The 18,413-nt window shown below is 30.5% G+C and overlaps 1 protein-coding gene across 1 annotated transcript in view; it reads right to left on the bottom strand.

Moving 5' to 3' along the window:
- The window catches only part of LOC100202156 (tRNA (32-2'-O)-methyltransferase regulator THADA), a 104,773-nt gene extending 101,018 nt beyond the window's left edge, over positions 1-3,755 (bottom strand). Inside the window, exon 1 of the mRNA XM_065805645.1 lies at positions 3,735-3,755. The gene's annotated coding sequence lies outside the window, so the exon portion shown is untranslated. The remainder of the gene's footprint in view (positions 1-3,734) is intronic.
- Positions 3,756-18,413: the final 14,658 nt, after the last annotated feature.

Below are 18,413 nucleotides of genomic sequence, written 5' to 3' on the forward strand. Positions count from 1 at the left end.
ATATATATATATATATATATATATATATATATATACATATATATATATATATATATATATATATATATATATATATACATATATAACATATATATATATATATATATATATATATATATATATATATATATATATATATATATATATATATATATATATATATATATATATACCTATAGACCAATTAACGTTGCGGCCTTCAGTCCTTTTAACATTTAGTAAGTTATTACTGCTTATTTAACTATTATTTTACTTTTGAGCTATAGAAAATGATGTCATAAACCGGAATAAATCTTCCCAAAGCGTATATTTATGAACTGTTTACAAATTTCAACAAAAAATATAAGAAAAAAAAGATCTATTACAAAAATTTTATCAGCTATGCTTAATTATTTTCCTCAACATCTTCTGCTTCGCCATCGTTGCTTTCTGTTGTAGGCCATTAAAGTAGTTCATCATAAAAGTCAATATGATCATGTGAGATATACTTAATACACTTTCTTTAGTCATTCGATATAGCAGATTTTATTGGAACCTTTCCACTTGGGTATATAAGCTGTTCTGGTTGGTTCACTATTTATTGAGTACTTTTTCGCCTCTTAAAAGTACTTTAAACAATACCATCAATAATTTCACTAGCTTTATATTGACCTACAGTGTCACAACCACATCGAGAATGGTAAAGTTTGCTTTCAACAAACTAAATTTGTTGATTTCTGGGTTTACTCATAGTTTCGACTAAGTAGTTATAGTGGACTGTCCACCAACATTCAACATAGTAAACCAGAGATGAAATCTCTACATCAACCACTAAAAACTTTCTTTTTTAATATAACTTTTTTTATTTCTTGAACGCTGTACACTCTGTCATGCCTTCTCAACTCTCTTTTTATAATCAAAAAGTCATGCTTGCAGGGCAAAAAGCAGTGCCTTCTGATTGGAAAAATATGATTGACCTTTTTAATTAACTAGTTTTCAGCAAGCTCCATAAAAAGTTTTAAAAAGTAATGGTTTTTATTTTTCGCCAAAAAATTATTGACAAAAAAGTTGAGTTCATCATACTCTTGAGGAAAAGTAGACATGTATACCTGTCTACCTTTCTTCAAGAGAGTAATGAACTCAACTTTTATGTCGATAACCTTTTATAATAGGACTGGTAACTGAACTTTACCTTTCATTTTCTTTCCTGAACAGTTCATACATTATTTTCACGTTCAAAAAACTTTCTACCGCCAAAGTGGATCATTTTTTTTGGAAAGTAGTCTAGGTGAACATGTAACTTAGCTAATGTAACTCGTGTGTATTCTTCTTAAATCTTTAACTGCTTTTTCATCCATTTTTAAACCTCTTTCTCTTCAAACCCTCGGTTCTGACACAGAAAATGTTGATAAAAATGCCGCAACACGTACCTGTACTTGTTCATCTCCGATTAAAACATGATACTTGAATTTTTTCCACCGTTTTCCTTTTTGTTTCCGCCGTTAATTTTTCTTTTTCGTACCTTATCTTTATTGGTATTTCCTCTTTGCTTTCACTTAAACCAGGCCTCTTCCTCACAATGCCCGTAACGTCAACCAAGCAGTACAAAAATAAATCATTTTATGTATTTAACTGGCTGTAGAACTTCATAAATGCGGTACCAATGTTGTTTTTACCAATAGAATTAAAACACTTTTTCGAACAACTGAAAAAAAAAACTCAGCTTTGTAATTTTACAATATAAAAAAAAGTATAGGTTAGGCCTAGTCTGGTAAACAAAATAGGGTGTGAGTTAATATACAATAAGTATTTATAGACTAAAAATGTCATTCTATTGTCTTAGTCCTACAAATATTTACAACCTAAATTTGCAATCACCAATCCAGGTCTATAAACCAACTATAAATTACAGAGCCAAAATTCAGCCAAATTTTAGAGGTATAATTAAAATTTAACATAGAACTATTATTAAATTAAGAACTGTTTATGTATTATTGCTTGACTGTATGGATATCCAATAGAATTTACATCAACTATTTGTCCTCTGTGGTTCTCATATGCCACACCAGTAAGTCTAGGTCTCTTAATCTTTTTTCTTTTATAACTATCTGGGTATCTCTTTCTTTTTTTTTTTACAACTTGTATGATCAGACTCACTACAACTATCACCCATTTAAAAAAGCAATTAATCAACTTGAACCACTATTAAAATGATCACACGTAGTAAACCAACTTTATTCACCACACTGTTGTACAATCACAACAAGAAAGTGAGGTTACGTTTGGTCAGCTGTCTGCAGCGCAGAAACTCTTATTTTTTGCTAAAAGGGGTGATTTCCGGACTTTAGCCCTTTTAAAAAGAAACCAAAACTATTAAATACTGTACAGGCTAAAGACAACTTTTGACAGCTACCTTTTTAACATAAAATGATAGAGCTATTCTTTGAATATACAAATTTCCGACTTTCAATATTTACCGATCCATATATATATATATATATATATATATATATATATATATATATATATATATATATATATATATATATATATATATATATATATATAATATTAAACTTAATAGTTGTGCCAAAGACGCAAAAGAAGTGTGTGCACCTCTTTTTCGCGCTGGTCTTGGGCACCCCTTCCCCCATATAATAAATTCGTCGGCAAATTTAGACTTTTTTGTAGCTACAGTCGGCAAATTAGAACCTTTTTTTAAGCGGTGAGGAAAAGTCTTTCAACACTTTTTTACACAGTGTGTAAAAATTTTAGTAAATATTTAACTTATTCATAGTAGTTTGTCATTTACATTTACATTTAGTTTGTATAGCGTTACTTACAAACGTCTGTAAGTGTAAACGTCAGTATGTTAAGTTGAGTTTGCGGGTTGTGTATGGAACGATCGAGCATAATATACATGTATGTATAATATAAGATAACTTTTAAAAATTTTATAAAAGTTCCAAGTCTTTTTTGCTTAAATTTTTTTCTTTTGTACTTAAAAAAATGGCAAGATTACAAAAAAACAAAAATATCTACTCTCTCGGTAGAGTGCTTAGCGCACTAACATTTGATGGCTATTACCTATTTGAAAAGATTGCACTTAAACACCAAGCTACTCATGCTTTCGCTAAGATATTAAAAATTTTGTTTAATGAAAATTTAAATAAACATTTTTAATAAAACAATAATGAAAAATTACAACTATCTATGCAATGACTCCACCCCCACCCACCCCCACCCCCAACCCCCATCACCCCCTTGATAGTTCTGTTTGCCAAATTTTTCGTCATAATTTAATAATCGGCCAAAACTGGTATATAAACTTATAAAAATTTCAAGCAACAAAAAAAGCGAAAAATAAAATCCTAAAACCCTTCTTTAAAAACCTTCTTTAATATACATTTATATAATTTTCATATATGATTCATTACTATACATTGATATAGTTTTCAGTTATGATTCAATAATCATAAATGAGCAACAAGTTGATAAAATATTTGTGATACTACTCTCAATTAGACTTATATTCATCGATAAATTTTAAGTTTCATAGTATAATCTCTCAGCGTTCAAAAATTATGACCATATAAAATTTGTAACTCCCTCAAATTTAGGGGGGTTTAAACTTTATATAGTCATAATTTTTGAACGCTAAAATATTTTACTATGAAATTTAAAAATTATTAATGAATATAAGTCTAGTTACGAATATTACAAAAAGTATTTAGGGGAGGGCAAAATTTAGGGGCTTTTTTTTTTTCCGTCCCCAATCATCGTAATTTTTTGCAAAACATTCTTACTTGAAATAAGTTTAAACATGTTGCTTAAACTTAGTTATTCCAAAACACCACACTGCTAAATATGGAAATAAATCCATTAAATATCCATGTATTAGCTCAAGGAACAAACTACCTCCTGATCTAAAATCTCTTAATTCAATCTCTGAATTCAAAATCAAGCTTTTTAATTATTTGTTAAAAAAATACAATTAAATATTTATTCAAGTTAATATTGGAATTCTTTATTATATATATCAATTCGTGATCCTTCAGTTTTTTATTTGATATTTTTAACATTTTGAAATTTTGGTTTTCTATCTGCCATTTTTAAACTTTTTTATTAATTTTCTCATTCTAACATTATTAATATTAATATTAATATTAGTACCAATATTTTATGCATTCTTTATTTATCTATTTATTTATCTCTTTTCATTCAACCATTTTCTGCTTCTTACTAAATCTTTGTTGTCGCTGTCATTATTTACTAAATTTTTGTTGCTGCTGTTATTGTCTTTATTTATGAAATTCTCCTTTTATTATAATTATCATTTTGTTACTATTATTATTATTATTATCGTTATTATTGTTATTATTATTATTGTTATTACTATTGTTGTTGTTGTTATTATTGTTCTTATTACAATTATTATTATTATTACTATCATTATTATTATAATTAGTATTATTAATATCAGCTGTTATTACTATTTTCATCATTGACTATAAGGTTATGTTGTATATTCAAGTATTTATTTTATATTAATACTTGTACTTGTGTAAATTTTCTTGAAATGTTATAACTTATTTCGAAATGTATTTGATTTGATTTGATTTGTAAATGCTTGGAGTTTGCCTCTGATTTGATTTGATTTATAAAAGTCTGGAAGTTAGCTATCTCGAAGACCAAAAAATGCTGGATCTGCCCCTGCGAGAAGTGAACAGAGCTAGTTAAAAATAAAAGAGGACCAAGATCAGAAACTTAAGGTAGGAAACTTAACTTAAGAAACCTAAACAACACACAAAACTGATTTGTTACTAGAATTAAAACAGGGGTTCACTAGCCGAGAAGGGGCTAAAAAAGTCAAAAAAAAAAAAAAAGGTCCGCATATTTTTATTTATAAGTAACTTTCTTTTTTAATTTTTTGTACTTTAGTGTAATAATCAAGTTCATATAAGTATAATTACGTATAATAATTAATTTCATTCGTCAATATAATAGTTCAATTCTGTATAATAGTCAATTTACAAAAGAACATTTCTGAAAAAAGTCCCAAGAATAGGTTTTCCCCCCTTCCCCCCTAAAACCCGCCAGTGAAATAAAACCATTAACACTTACAAATTGTCATTTACAATACCGCGATTTCTATATTACTCTAATTTAAGTATCAAAATAATATGGCTGAACTGTAATACTTAATAAAAGCTAAACTGTAATAAATAGCATCGTATTTTTACATCCCATTTCTTTAACCAGTGGTACTAAACTATAAACATTACAAGATTAACCGATAAGCAAACTAGGACATTGCTTGGGACCCTTGACAATTAGCAACCTCCAAAAATTAGATGTTTTCAACTTTTAAAATCCTATTTTTCAATTTGATTAATGTTTAGACAAGTTTCAAAGTGAATTAATCAATCTACTTCAATTTTAAATTTAAAAATGAAATGGTTCCGTACAATTTTCTCAGTTTAAAACAAATAAAATGCATCATACATTTTAATATGAAATAAAATTAGGAAAACTATTTATACAAAAAGGATTTAAATTTTTACAGTAAAATAGACATTAACACACAGACCCACCCAGAGCTCTTGTGATTCCCGAATATATATTTCATACTCCTGGTCTTAAAATTATGAATAGCAAATAAGTTAGTATAGTTATTTTTTGTTTACTTTTATAGAAAACCTAAAATCGTATTTAATTAATTTTGGTTTGTAAAAACAAACTATGGTAAAATCAAATTTTAATAGACGAACACATCTTCTGGGACTTCTTAGCGACAAAATTTGATATAACTTCTTCATAAGAAATATTATTGGCTAAATCTGATTTAATTGAAAGGATTATCAAGTAGCATAATCGCTCCTGGCCCATTGTGGAACAAAGATAATCTTTGATGATAGCTAACTTGCTGAAAGATCTTTCGCCTTCTTATGTTGAAACGGGCAGTGTTAGAAAGATTATAATTGAAACACACACTTATGGAAATAATGAATGCAGCCCTTTGCATAAACTTCATTTAGAAGTTTGACAGGCTTTTCGCTAGCTAAAATATTTCTTTTTACGGAAAAAAATTTATTATTTGTTCAGCTGCATCCCAGTTCGTTTCCAACGAACTGGGATGCAGCTGAACAAATAACATAGTGTAATAAACATAGTAGAAAGAATATTTCACAAATCTGTTGTAAAAAAGGATAGTGTAAAAATAGTTATTACCAGTTTGAGAGGAAGAGAAAGTCATTACGTTAAAGACAAAAGTGTACGCATATATTTGTCGTCTGAATTAAAAACTTGTGGAAGATGTATAATAACTGTACTGGAGAACACAAAGTTTCGTATGTTTTACGAAATTTTTGTTTCTGAGTTTAACATTGGTTTTAGTGGTCCACAAGTAGATGCATGTACTCCTTGCAAAAAATTGAAAGGTTTGATTATGCACGAGTTAAAAGCCCAGGTTGTAGCTGAACTTAAACTGCAAAGGAAATTTCACTTGCAGAAACGTGCTGCATTTTAACGCTTACTAAAGAACTCTGATGAAGACACATACAAGATCGTATACGATTTGCAGCAGGTACAAGTTCTGCCTAAGGTGCCTGTTCAGGAAGCTTTCTGTGCCAGACAGCAAACTTTATACAGTTTTGCAATCTGTGACATGTTGCTGCATGTATTGGCTGCACAAAATAACTGTTAGTTGCGGAGGCCAGATTAAATATGTAACATTGATATTTCCAGTACGAGGTCATTCTTTTATACCGTGTGACCGTATATTTGGGAGAATATCACAAGACACAGCAAGCGAGTCAAATATCACTACACCTGAAAGGTATCATGAAAGTATCATATTCAAAATGCACACTGATGAAGTGTTTGTTTATGGTAAGGACTGGTATCGCATGATTTTAAAGCAGCTGCAGCAGCACCAAACAAACCGCTTGTTGAACTGCAAGAAGAGAATACTCGTTTATTCGTAGGAGCCAAAAGGAAAGTGCGTTATTACTGTAAATGGAGAGAAAGATTATTATACAAGTACAAACAGTTATCAGTCATTATTAAAAGCAAAAGCATTTTATTTCTAAGATGAAGCCAAAACAAGAGACAGGTTCCCGATCTTTGTTTACTGCGAAACTTACGAACATTAAAACCTTCTTAAAGTGACGTTTGGTGAAAGCGGGGAAAATGTTCCTGAGTTAGCTTTCTACAAGACACTGACCAACATTGAATCTATTATTGATTCAGATAATCCTGAAAATGACTGCAACTGCTGTACCGAGTATGACATGTTTGACAAAAGTTTAATATAGTGAACATAGTAATATAGTAAAAAGTTTAATATAGTGAACATAGTAATATAGTAAAAAGTTTAATATAGTGAACATAGTAATATAGTAAAAAGTTTAATATAGTGAACATAGTAATATAGTAAAAAGTTTAATATAGTGAACATAGTAATATAGTAAAAAGTTTAATATAGTGAACATAGTAATATAGTAAAAAGTTTAATATAGTGAACATAGTAATATAGTAAAAAGTTTAATATAGTGAACATAGTAATATAGTAAAAAGTTTAATATAGTGAACATAGTAATATAGTAAAAAGTTTAATATAGTGAACATAGTAATATAGTAAAAAGTTTAATATAGTGAACATAGTAATATAGTAAAAAGTTTAATATAGTGAACATAGTAATATAGTAAAAAGTTTAATATAGTGAACATAGTAATATAGTAAAAAGTTTAATATAGTGAACATAGTAATATAGTAAAAAGTTTAATATAGTGAACATAGTAATATAGTAAAAAGTTTAATATAGTGAACATAGTAATATAGTAAAAAGTTTAATATAGTGAACATAGTAATATAGTAAAAAGTTTAATATAGTGAACATAGTAATATAGTAAAAAGTTTAATATTGCGAACTTTGTGCAAAGCAATAAGTAGTTATTATAGTCAAAAATACACATGCAAAAAGTAGCGAGTCAAAAATACACATGCAAAAAGTAGCGAGTCAAAAATATACATGCAAAAAGTAGCGAGTCAAAAATATACAAATGCAAAAAAATGTATCCACAGGGATTCAACTTTTAAAAGTAACTTAAATAAATAGAAGTAAGACTTTTACAAACCGTTAAATAAGCAAAATAAAATATTTTTTCAATGCTCTTTACTTTTATTATGCATCATCTTTACTTTTATTACACATCCTCGAATTATTTTATAAAGTTAAAATTCCGGTAGTTTATCTTTTGTTTGAAATTGCACAGTTTAATAATCAGAATGAGTATTTAGTATTTTCTTAATAAATCTTATCATTTTACATAATGAGCTTTCATTTGGCGAATTTTTAATTTTGAACATTTTTAGTAGAGACACTGAAAAGTGTCTCTACTCAAAGGTAGCCGAGCAACGGGTAGTGAATGAGTTGTCTTTTTAATGTACCACACTTCAGATGACATTGGTACTTCCATTTTTTATGCCATAATTTCTTTAAATATCAATTTGTAACCATTGCGCATCAGTTAAAGAGCCCGTACATATTTAATCATGTTCCGAAAACCCTGATTTTTTTTTCTGTTTAACATAGTATAAATATTATTTTTAATGTTCCTATATATATATATATATATATATATATATATATATATATATATATATATATATATATATATATATATATATATATAACATAAAATAAAATATAAAAGTATATATTAAGTGTTTATATATTAAAGTATATATTAAACTTACAACAAAATTAAGTTAAAGCAGATAGGAGCTCAAAGAAGATTAGGATAACATTACGTCATCACAACCTTTTTCATACAACCTTTTTATACAACCTTTTTGAACAAGTTCAAATAATATATCATAATGGTAAAAAGTTCGTATAAAAAATAATAATAACAACTAAGTCACAGTTAAAATAGTCGAAAAATTAATTAATTAAAAAAAAGAAAAACTTTTTTACTTACGATTAAATTTTAAAAATTTGTTTTTTGTTTGAAACTTAAACGAATTTAAGGACTTCGCCATTAATTTATATTTCTTTTGACAGTCATTCCATAGTTTAGGTCCTTGATAAAATATACAAAATTTTGAGATTTATTACATTTCCAATCTTAGATTATACTTTTCATTTAGATTACTTTCAAACTTGTTGTTGAAGTTTGCTGGCAAAAGGTTGTTGTAGTATCTATACATAAAAATTAGATATTGATTGATATCGTCACCTCAAAGCATGAACGCATTATCTAGGTTTTTTGCTTAGTGGAGAAAATGAAAAAACTAACTTTAAACGCACATGAAAAATATTTATACTCAATGCATAATTGATTTTTAAAGTTTTTTAAAATAACATAAGTAATATAAATACAATTATTATTGTCAAACCCTAAATTTTAATAAGCAATTATTATTTTTAGCAAAATTTAATCAACCTAGTACCAGATGATGTCTTCTTGTATTTAATCAATGACTGTGTATCAATGCCAGAATGAATGCCATAATGCACCAACGTAACTACTATACTGCATGTTTGCTATGCATTACACAAATCATACACACAATAAATAATGCCCAATGACAATAAATAATTAAAATTATAATCAACTTTATTTTTTTATTATTTGCAATTTTTATACAGCATTGCAACTTTGACAACTTTTATAATCAGAGCTATCAATGTCATTCAGTCTTTTCACTGTCAGAATCTTCATCAATAAAGTCTTTAGTGACTGCAACTGATACAGGGAGATTCTCAAAAAACAGTTTATATTCAGTGGGTATGACGCTTGCATTACACAAGGTAAGGTGATCGTTCTTTTTTGCATCCGAAATAGGCAGTAACGCTTTGTATGCTGGTTGTAGACAGGGTTCTACATACTTCTGTGGACGCCCTTTGCTTCTGCATATGCTCACAAAAATTTTCTTGAAATCGTCGCCATACATGTACTTGTACTGAATGTAACTAGTGTTAGTTTTTTCATATCTCAGGACTTTTATTTTCAGCCAATTCACTGTATCACCATTTTCATCACGGGTTCTGTTCTTTATAAGAATACCACTAGTTTTTTGCAATCCACAAATTCACTGTTGTTTATTTGTTTTACTTTATATGGTCTTCTACGTCTTGCAGTTTCAATTATTGACTTCCGTCCAGATAGCGAAAACACTGACGTATTTTTCATTGCCGACTCGATGGCGGAGTGCATGGAATCACATTCCATGTATGTGTACAACGTCCAGATGAGCAATATTTATTACTGCATAAATCAAGATTGATGTAACATGCTGGTTCCTGTTTTGGCCGCTGAATGTATCGGAAAACAACGACACTTCCTTTGTATATTCTAGAAGATCTCTGAGGTATTATAGAAGACAGTTTCCTATTTCATAACTGCCTCTTTGTCCATTGACTTTCGACCATTAGTAACTGTAGGCATCATTTGGTGGTGCTTGGTTATATATTGTTAAATTGTAACAGTTCAATTTGCACTTATAGAACATAAGCGAGATTTCTGAGCACGGTGTTTGCAAAACTGACAGTATTCCAAACGTAACTGATCTGAAAGTATTCTCTGTCTTGGCTCTCTCTTTGTTGGCTGCCTTTGCTGACTGTGCTTCTCTATTTCGCCTGATACGCTTTCGCTCCTCTATGTTTTTTGCATTCTGCTTTTCTCTGTCTGACATAATGGTATATTTTATACATTCTGAACATTGATCCTTTTTTGGTTTGTAAAAACTAAAACTATAACATTCATTGAATATACGCCTGTATATAGCAGCACATGCCGGCATGCACCCCAAATTGGAAGCTGCAAACTTTTCAATATAAAGATTATACATTTTTGTAATGTTTAGTTTGCTGTCAAAATAAAGGCGGCTTGTTCCTTTACAACAATAACGACTGGCCATCGTTGGGAAAGGTTCGTGTACTGCTTCTCTTACTTTTCAATTACGCCTAGTGTTTTGTTAGCTGGAACTTTTTTCCCTCTGCCATCGACACCACAGAACATACCATTCAAATTCACGTGTGATAATGCTGGCGACACAGATCTGTTACTTATTCCAATAGTTTTTTAAGAAAAACTGCTAACACACCCGTACTCTGCTTTGCTCAACGCATAGAAAGTAAGCAATGGATACTTACTTTTCTTGAACCCTATGTACAATAGTGTTATTTACAATGAACTGTTTTTGCATCGCGTAGTCCCCCAAGGAATAATAGTCTCGACAAATTGACATTTGACTAGCATCATCAAACTTTACTGAGCACTTATATTTGCATCTACATGCAAACTGTAGAGGGTTCTTGTCACCAATGGCATGACAAACTGAGTTTAGATGAGCCTTACCTTTTAACTTCTTTGTCTTCCTAACGTTTTTTTTCCACTTTTCTAGCAATCGTATTCGTTTGCGGGTTCCATTATTCTGCTCAATTACAGCTGTGCCGCTGTCTTTACCAGGCTTTGGTTCTGGCTGGATGTCAACTGCGACTGTGTCCTTGATGCAGGTTTCGGTTGGCGCTGGTTGGATGTCAATGTCGACCGTGTCCTCATCCACGAATTCAATCAGTGGTTGCTGGACATATTGGGCTGGCTGGATTTCGGAAGTTGTAGATGTTTGAACTTGTCTGTTTTCAATTTCTCCCAGCATCGATTATCCATTCTAATGTGGAGGCAACTCGAAAGTGATGCCGCGTTTGCTGTCTACAATAAAGCTATTTTCAAGATCACCGTTAACATTGCATTCATTGATCAATGTCAATTATTCAATATTCATTTGTGGCAGCTGGCTGTCTACTACTGTGTTTTGAAAGCAGGTTTTAATTGGTGCTGCATTGACCTTTGCTGCGACTGTATCCTCACTGTAGGTTCCAACTAATGCTGGCTGGATGTCGGCTGTGGCTGTGTTCTCGATGTCCAACTCAATTGGTGGTGGCTCGAAGTCAGCTGCGACTGCGTCCTTGTTGTTTTACATAAGAGTCGTATTGTAAAACGAGTTCAATTTATTATAATTAATAACTATATACAAATATGCGATAAACACAAATAAGATATTGTAGATCACAGTTAACAGTGAAAGAGTTGCTCGAGTCTGTTGTTGTTTGATTTCCAAGGGGGACAATTAAATTCCCAAGGGGGACATTAATTGTTTTATATAAGCAGCCAAGCCAAACGATTTACGTTTATGACGATTTGATTAGCGCTACAGTCCTCGGTGTCTGACTCAATTGGTGGTGCCTCGAAGTCAGCTGTTACTACGTGCTCAATGCAGATTTCAACTGATACTGGCTGGATGTTGGCTGCGATTGTTTCCTTAATGCTGGATTCAACCAGTGCAGGCTAGATGTCAGTTACCATTGCGTCAAATTGAAAGTTTACTTATGGTGTTCTTTCTACACTTTATCAACTTTCTACACTAGATCAACAGGTTCAATGTGAAAGCATTCGAGCAATAATACACCTTATAAAGATGGTGCTCTGTGCTGCTGTTATTGCTAGACTTTTACAGGCAATAAAGCACCATCTGCATATGGTGCGTAGAGTAAGCAGTTTGGCAACAAACTCTGGTATATTGAATCATCTCAGATGGTGCATTGTTGCCTATAACGAATTGTCAGATAGATAGATGGTGCCTAATTTTGCACACGAAATTAGGCACCAGCTATCATTCTGACAATGATCAGCATTGTTCAGTGCACTATCTACAGTTGGTACATTTCTATCCTCAATTATATAATTGAACTGAGTGTTTTATGCTTTGACATGAAAGTTGACAAAAAACCTCGGTGGTGCGTTCTTGCTTTGAGGTGACAACATTTTTTTCAAATATACTCATCATTTTCATAGCTTTCATAAGAGGTTTTGCATGTTCTCGCTTATTGTTTAAAGTATATGATACGACAAGAGTGTATTTGTAGCCTATGAATTTTTCGAAGTTGATTGTGTACTTCTCCATGATATATTTGTATAGTTAATGAAACAGTGGATTAGCCAAAAGTATATTATTCTGAGACTTAACATATTGACCTGTGGTTGAACTCGATACATTACGACAATAGTTTTGGCAATTTTTGACTATATATAATTTATATGGGGCAGCCAGTATAAATTTTCATCTACAAGAATTCCTTAGAATTTTATACCTGCTTGCTTTTTAATAATATTATCATTTAAATAAAGTTCACGCAACTTAAGAGGAATTTATAATTCTTGCGTTGTTTTTTTTTTATTCTTTAATTTTAAATTCTTTTGGAATTTTTAATTCTTGTGTTGTTTTCTTTTTAATTTTTTTTAATTTTTTTAATTCCGTATTCATATCCGTATATAGATGTTTGATACCATTATTGATGAGAAATTAATTTTTATAGTCTGCATTCATTATTGAGTTTAGTTTTAATGTTGTGTTGCAAAAGTCGTTAATATAAGTTAAAGCAACCAGCGCCGTGCTGTAACTTTTGGGGGCCCTGTGCAGAAATTAAAAAAAAAAAAATTTCTTTTAATTCGTAGTAATTTATGGTGTTGGAGAAGTTTTTCTAATTTATTTAATAGGGGGCCCAGTGCGATTGCACTTGTTGCACTTGCGATATTACAGCGCTGAAAGCAACAACATAAAACTCAATCTATGCGATCAATAGTTGGTATGATGGAGCAAATAAAATATTATGTAAATTTTTTATTTGCTAAATTTGATCATATAATAAAATATTATATATGATACATATGCATTACATACGAGGCCTATGCAGGCGATGCATAAGCAGCCCATGCGTATGCAGACCACGCATATCGCGCACGTGATCTCAAAATATAACTATATAATTATATTTCGAGATCAGTGGTGTATGCAGGCAAGGTAATAAAAAGTTTTTTTTACACGTTTGCGGATGTGAAGGACAAAGCTGGAGTTTAAAGATTGCCCTGATTTCGACCAATCGAAATTCCATAAAAATCGACGATATGTTTGTCAACAACCGTCGGCGACGTTTTATTAAATTACAATAATAAAAATGACGTAATTTTTGCCATATAGATACGAGGAGAATTTGTTAATAACATTTTTTTATTATTTAAAGATTTTGCTGAGATTAAGAGCTATGTCAAATATAAATATAGTAAACAGGAATTTAAACAAGACTTTAGCACTTTTTTTTATATAGCTATATATTGCTATTGTTTTATAACAATATTGTTTACAATCATTGCAGCAATGCTTCCTAAAAAAATACATAACATGTTAATATTTTTTACAAACATCTTATTGATATTAAAAAGAAATTAAAAGAATTTATAAACTTGTCAATTATTAATTAATATAATTTTTTATAGCATTTTTTTTGTATTTAATAGTTTTAATTGTTCCTTAGTTCCAGGAAAACTACAGTTATTACAGGAAAATATAATACGTGATCATAGTTACCCTAATATTTACACGTAGTATGTATAAGTTTTAGATTGATTCATCATACAATGAAAAAAATCAGCATTATAGAAATTTTTTTCCTCAAAGTGTTTTTCTTTCAATTAAGGTACTCCTCACCAAAAATTGGCTATTTCAAACATATTTAGCCAAAATTTTAGGGGTTGCTATGATTCATTAAATTATCTAATATGTTTTTAGTCGCTAATTGAAAGTTTTAAGTTGATAAAAAGCTAATTAAAAGTTTAAATTTTATTTTTACATTACAATTAGTTATAACTGATTGATTGTCTTTGCAGTTACAGATTTAATTTCAACTTCCTGTCAGCAATTTTATTACCTGCTAAACACAGCACATTGACAGAAAAAATAAATTGTTGTTTTATATAATTTTTATATTAGTATTATCTGAAGTTAGTAATTTAAGTATAAAATAGATTTGTATTATTTAATAATATAAAAAAGTTAAGGTTTTCAGATATTATTTATCAAATTAATAATAATGTAATAAATTATTGTTCTTACTTATTTTAGTTTTATCATATATTTTGTTATTTGTGATATTGTTATTATGTTGTTATTTTTATGTGTTTTCTGGTTTTTTAACTTTTGCGTATAATTTTATATTAGTTATTTTACAAGTGTGACTTATTTATGTTAATACTTATCCTCGTTTTTAAATATCCTACTTTAAGCAATTTTCTTCTTTTGTCCCACGATGTTACTATTGTAATTATTATACTATTATCATTAGCTTCAGTGTCACTTTAATAATATAAAATATCTCAAATTTTTAATAATTTAGTGTTTTTGTTTATTTATCATTATTGTTATTATTATTATTGGTATTACTTTTATCATTATTATTTTTATTAATTATATAATTATAAGTTTCTGTATTTTTAGTATTTACTTAAGATTAGTAGAATTACTAATCTTAAGTAAACACCAAAGATATTCTTAAACAAGTACATTCTATCTATGCTAGAGCTAACCTTGCCCATAAAAAATGTTATTTAATGCCTTTAGCAGTCCAATTTATGGATGTCAGTTATAGTACCTCCTGCAAAAAGACTCATTCCATTCTCTATGTGTCCCAAATAATAGTGAACTTTGCTTGATATTAAATATTCCATCATGGAACAGTGTTCGTGAATTATTTGTGAAGCTTATTGTCCATTCACTTAATGTTATTATTTGTAAGCAAAAATACTCACCATTGCTACTGCTGCAGAGTAATAAGAACCTCATTATAAAAGCTTTTTTTAACTCTGACAGTTTCTTGAAGTCTCCATTAATGTTTAAAAGGAGAGCTGAGTTATATTTATACCACTTTTTTTTTTTTTGGTTTTTGTTTTTATAGGAGAAACAAACTCTAACTTAAAAATCCCCTGTCTTGGGGCTCTTGGTTGATTAAAGGCTAGAGATGGTGTCTTGATAAAAATACTTATCTTGGGCAGATATTAACTGCATCTAGCTACTGTCTTGTGAGAGACCTCCTAGGCAAAGACTTTAGGGGTGAGCAGAATAAACCTGTGTTACATTGTTTCCTGCCTAGGATGATGAATGCTGGATCTTTTCTGACTCTACACATAAGTTTTTAATTGTGTCTCCTTGATAGTGGCTATCCAACTCTTCCTGTTATCTCCTAACAGGGGTAGATCTCTAAAACTCAGTTTAATGGCTTTGAGGCCAGCTGGTAGTTTCCTGAACTCTGTTGTAGCTCTCAGAGAGGCTGATTCCATCAACAGCTGCAAAATACCAGAGTATTAACTGTGCCATATTGCGCCTGGATGGTGTTCCTGTTAATGCTTTTGGCGTGCATTGTTGAGGCCACATAAGGAGCCTTATGTTACGACTTATTTTTTTAATTACAGGACTAAGATAGTTGCATTGCTCATTGCTTAAGAGGCTGTGCTCTATCTATGAATGAGTCGAGTTCTTTTTAATTTTAAATCATGCCAAAAATATGTCAAAATATTAAACATAAAAAACCATCCCCACCACCTGTTTTAATATATCTTTAATAAATATTTGTGGTCTGCGAAGCAACCTTCTATTAGTTGAATCTTACCTCTCACAAAATTCACCAGACTTGCTTGCTCTTAGTGAGATAGTTTAAATTCTGCTATTCCTTCTTCAGATCTCAATGTTGATGGGTACTATCTTTTAATTCATGAAGACTCCAACCTCTTTACTTTATCCCCTTTTTTCTTTGTTATTCTTCTTTTTCCCAAGATTGCACTCTTTTAGAGATTGTTTAAATTTCTGATCAAATGGACCATTCCCTCTCTCTTAATCCCTCTGCCAATATTGTTATTATTGGTGACTTTAATGCTCATCACACTGAAACACTTGGCTCTAATGCTACTGATCCTGCTGACACTAAAGCCTATAACTCAGATAGTTTTTAGTTTTTTTCAGTTAACTTTGTGACTCATTTTCCTGACAACCCTAATCATTTACCTTCACTCCTTGATTTATGTCTTGTCTCTGATCCTAGCTTGTGTTCAGTTTCTCCTTTTTCTCCTTTAGGTAATTCTGACTAGATAATTCAATGATCTCTTTAAATCTTTTATCTCATACTTTCTTTTCAGAATCCCCCTATCATTGCACTACTTACTAATACCCTAAAGCTGACTGGTATTCTTTTCGTGATTTCCCTTGTGACAGTCCTTGGGCTGATGTCTTTTTTCTCTCAGTTAAATAATGGGCCTCCAAAGTAAACTCCTGGATTCAGGCAGGAATTAATGTTTTTACTCCCTCTCATCGTTTCCAAGTCAAGTCTCATTCTACTCCATGGTTTTCACCTTCTTGTGCAGCTGCTATATCTAGTCATAATGATTTTCAGTTTTCAATTCACTAAATCTTGTATCTTATTTCAGAAGTTAGCTCCAAAGAAGTTAGCTCTAGAGACTTTTGGAAAATCTTCAACAACATCATTAACAAAGGTAGGTCTAACATTCCATTTCTTATTCATGAGACTGATCTTATTACCTCTCCTGAGGATAAGGCAAAACTGTTTGCAAATAACATTTATTCAAGTTTGACTCTTGAATCATATAGCCATTCTCTTCTTTCCATTCAAATTAAACAGGCTTACCTGTTTAATTGGAATGTTGTTAGTCATTCAAATCACTCCGGCTTCTGTTTTCATATCTCAATTAAACTCTTCTACAGCTTGCGGTTCAGACATCATTCCTGTCATAGTCCTAAAAAATTGTTCTCCAGAACTCTTTTCAATTCTTTCTAAACTATTTAATAAGTGCTTGACTTATTTTTGTTTTCCTGCCTGCTGAAAAATCAACTTTATAATCCTGTCTTGACAAAAAGTATTCTCCTTTTGATTGGTTAGAACAGACAACTGCTCTTGAATCTGATCTCACTTCTGTAACAGATTGGGGCTTGCAATGGCTTGTAAGTTTTAACTCAAACAAAACTCAATTATTTACTGCAACTATCGCAATACTGTTGACATTCCTATATTAATGAATGGCAACCCTCTCACTGAGTCCTCTTCTTTACATTTTCTTGGATTATCGTTTATTACTGACCTTTCATGGAAACCATATATGTAATTGATTGTTAAATTAGCTTCCGCTAAGGTTGCCTTTATTTTGCTTGCCATTTTCTTACTCCTGATTCCATTCTCTAACCCTACAAATCTCTTATTTGTATATGAATACTGTCATATTTGGGTTGGTTCATCTAATGGTGATCTTTCTTTTCTGGACAAAAATGCATTGTAAACATAGTTGGATCCACTCTATCTGCTAAGCTTGAGTCTCTTTCTCATTGACATAAAGTTGCATCTCTTTCTCTTTTCTACTAATACTATTGTGGTTGCTGCTCAAAGGAGCTATCATCTCTTGTTCTATCAACTAAAACTCATTCTCGCTTGACTTTTTCTTCAGCAAAGTTTCATTTGTTTACTGTATCTGTCCCTGTATGCTCTAAAAACTTTTATTCCTCTAGTTTTTTTCCCTGCACTTTAACCCTT

The sequence above is a fragment of the Hydra vulgaris genome, chromosome 09, assembly GCF_038396675.1.
Source record: "Hydra vulgaris chromosome 09, alternate assembly HydraT2T_AEP".
Taxonomy (NCBI): domain Eukaryota; kingdom Metazoa; phylum Cnidaria; class Hydrozoa; order Anthoathecata; family Hydridae; genus Hydra; species Hydra vulgaris.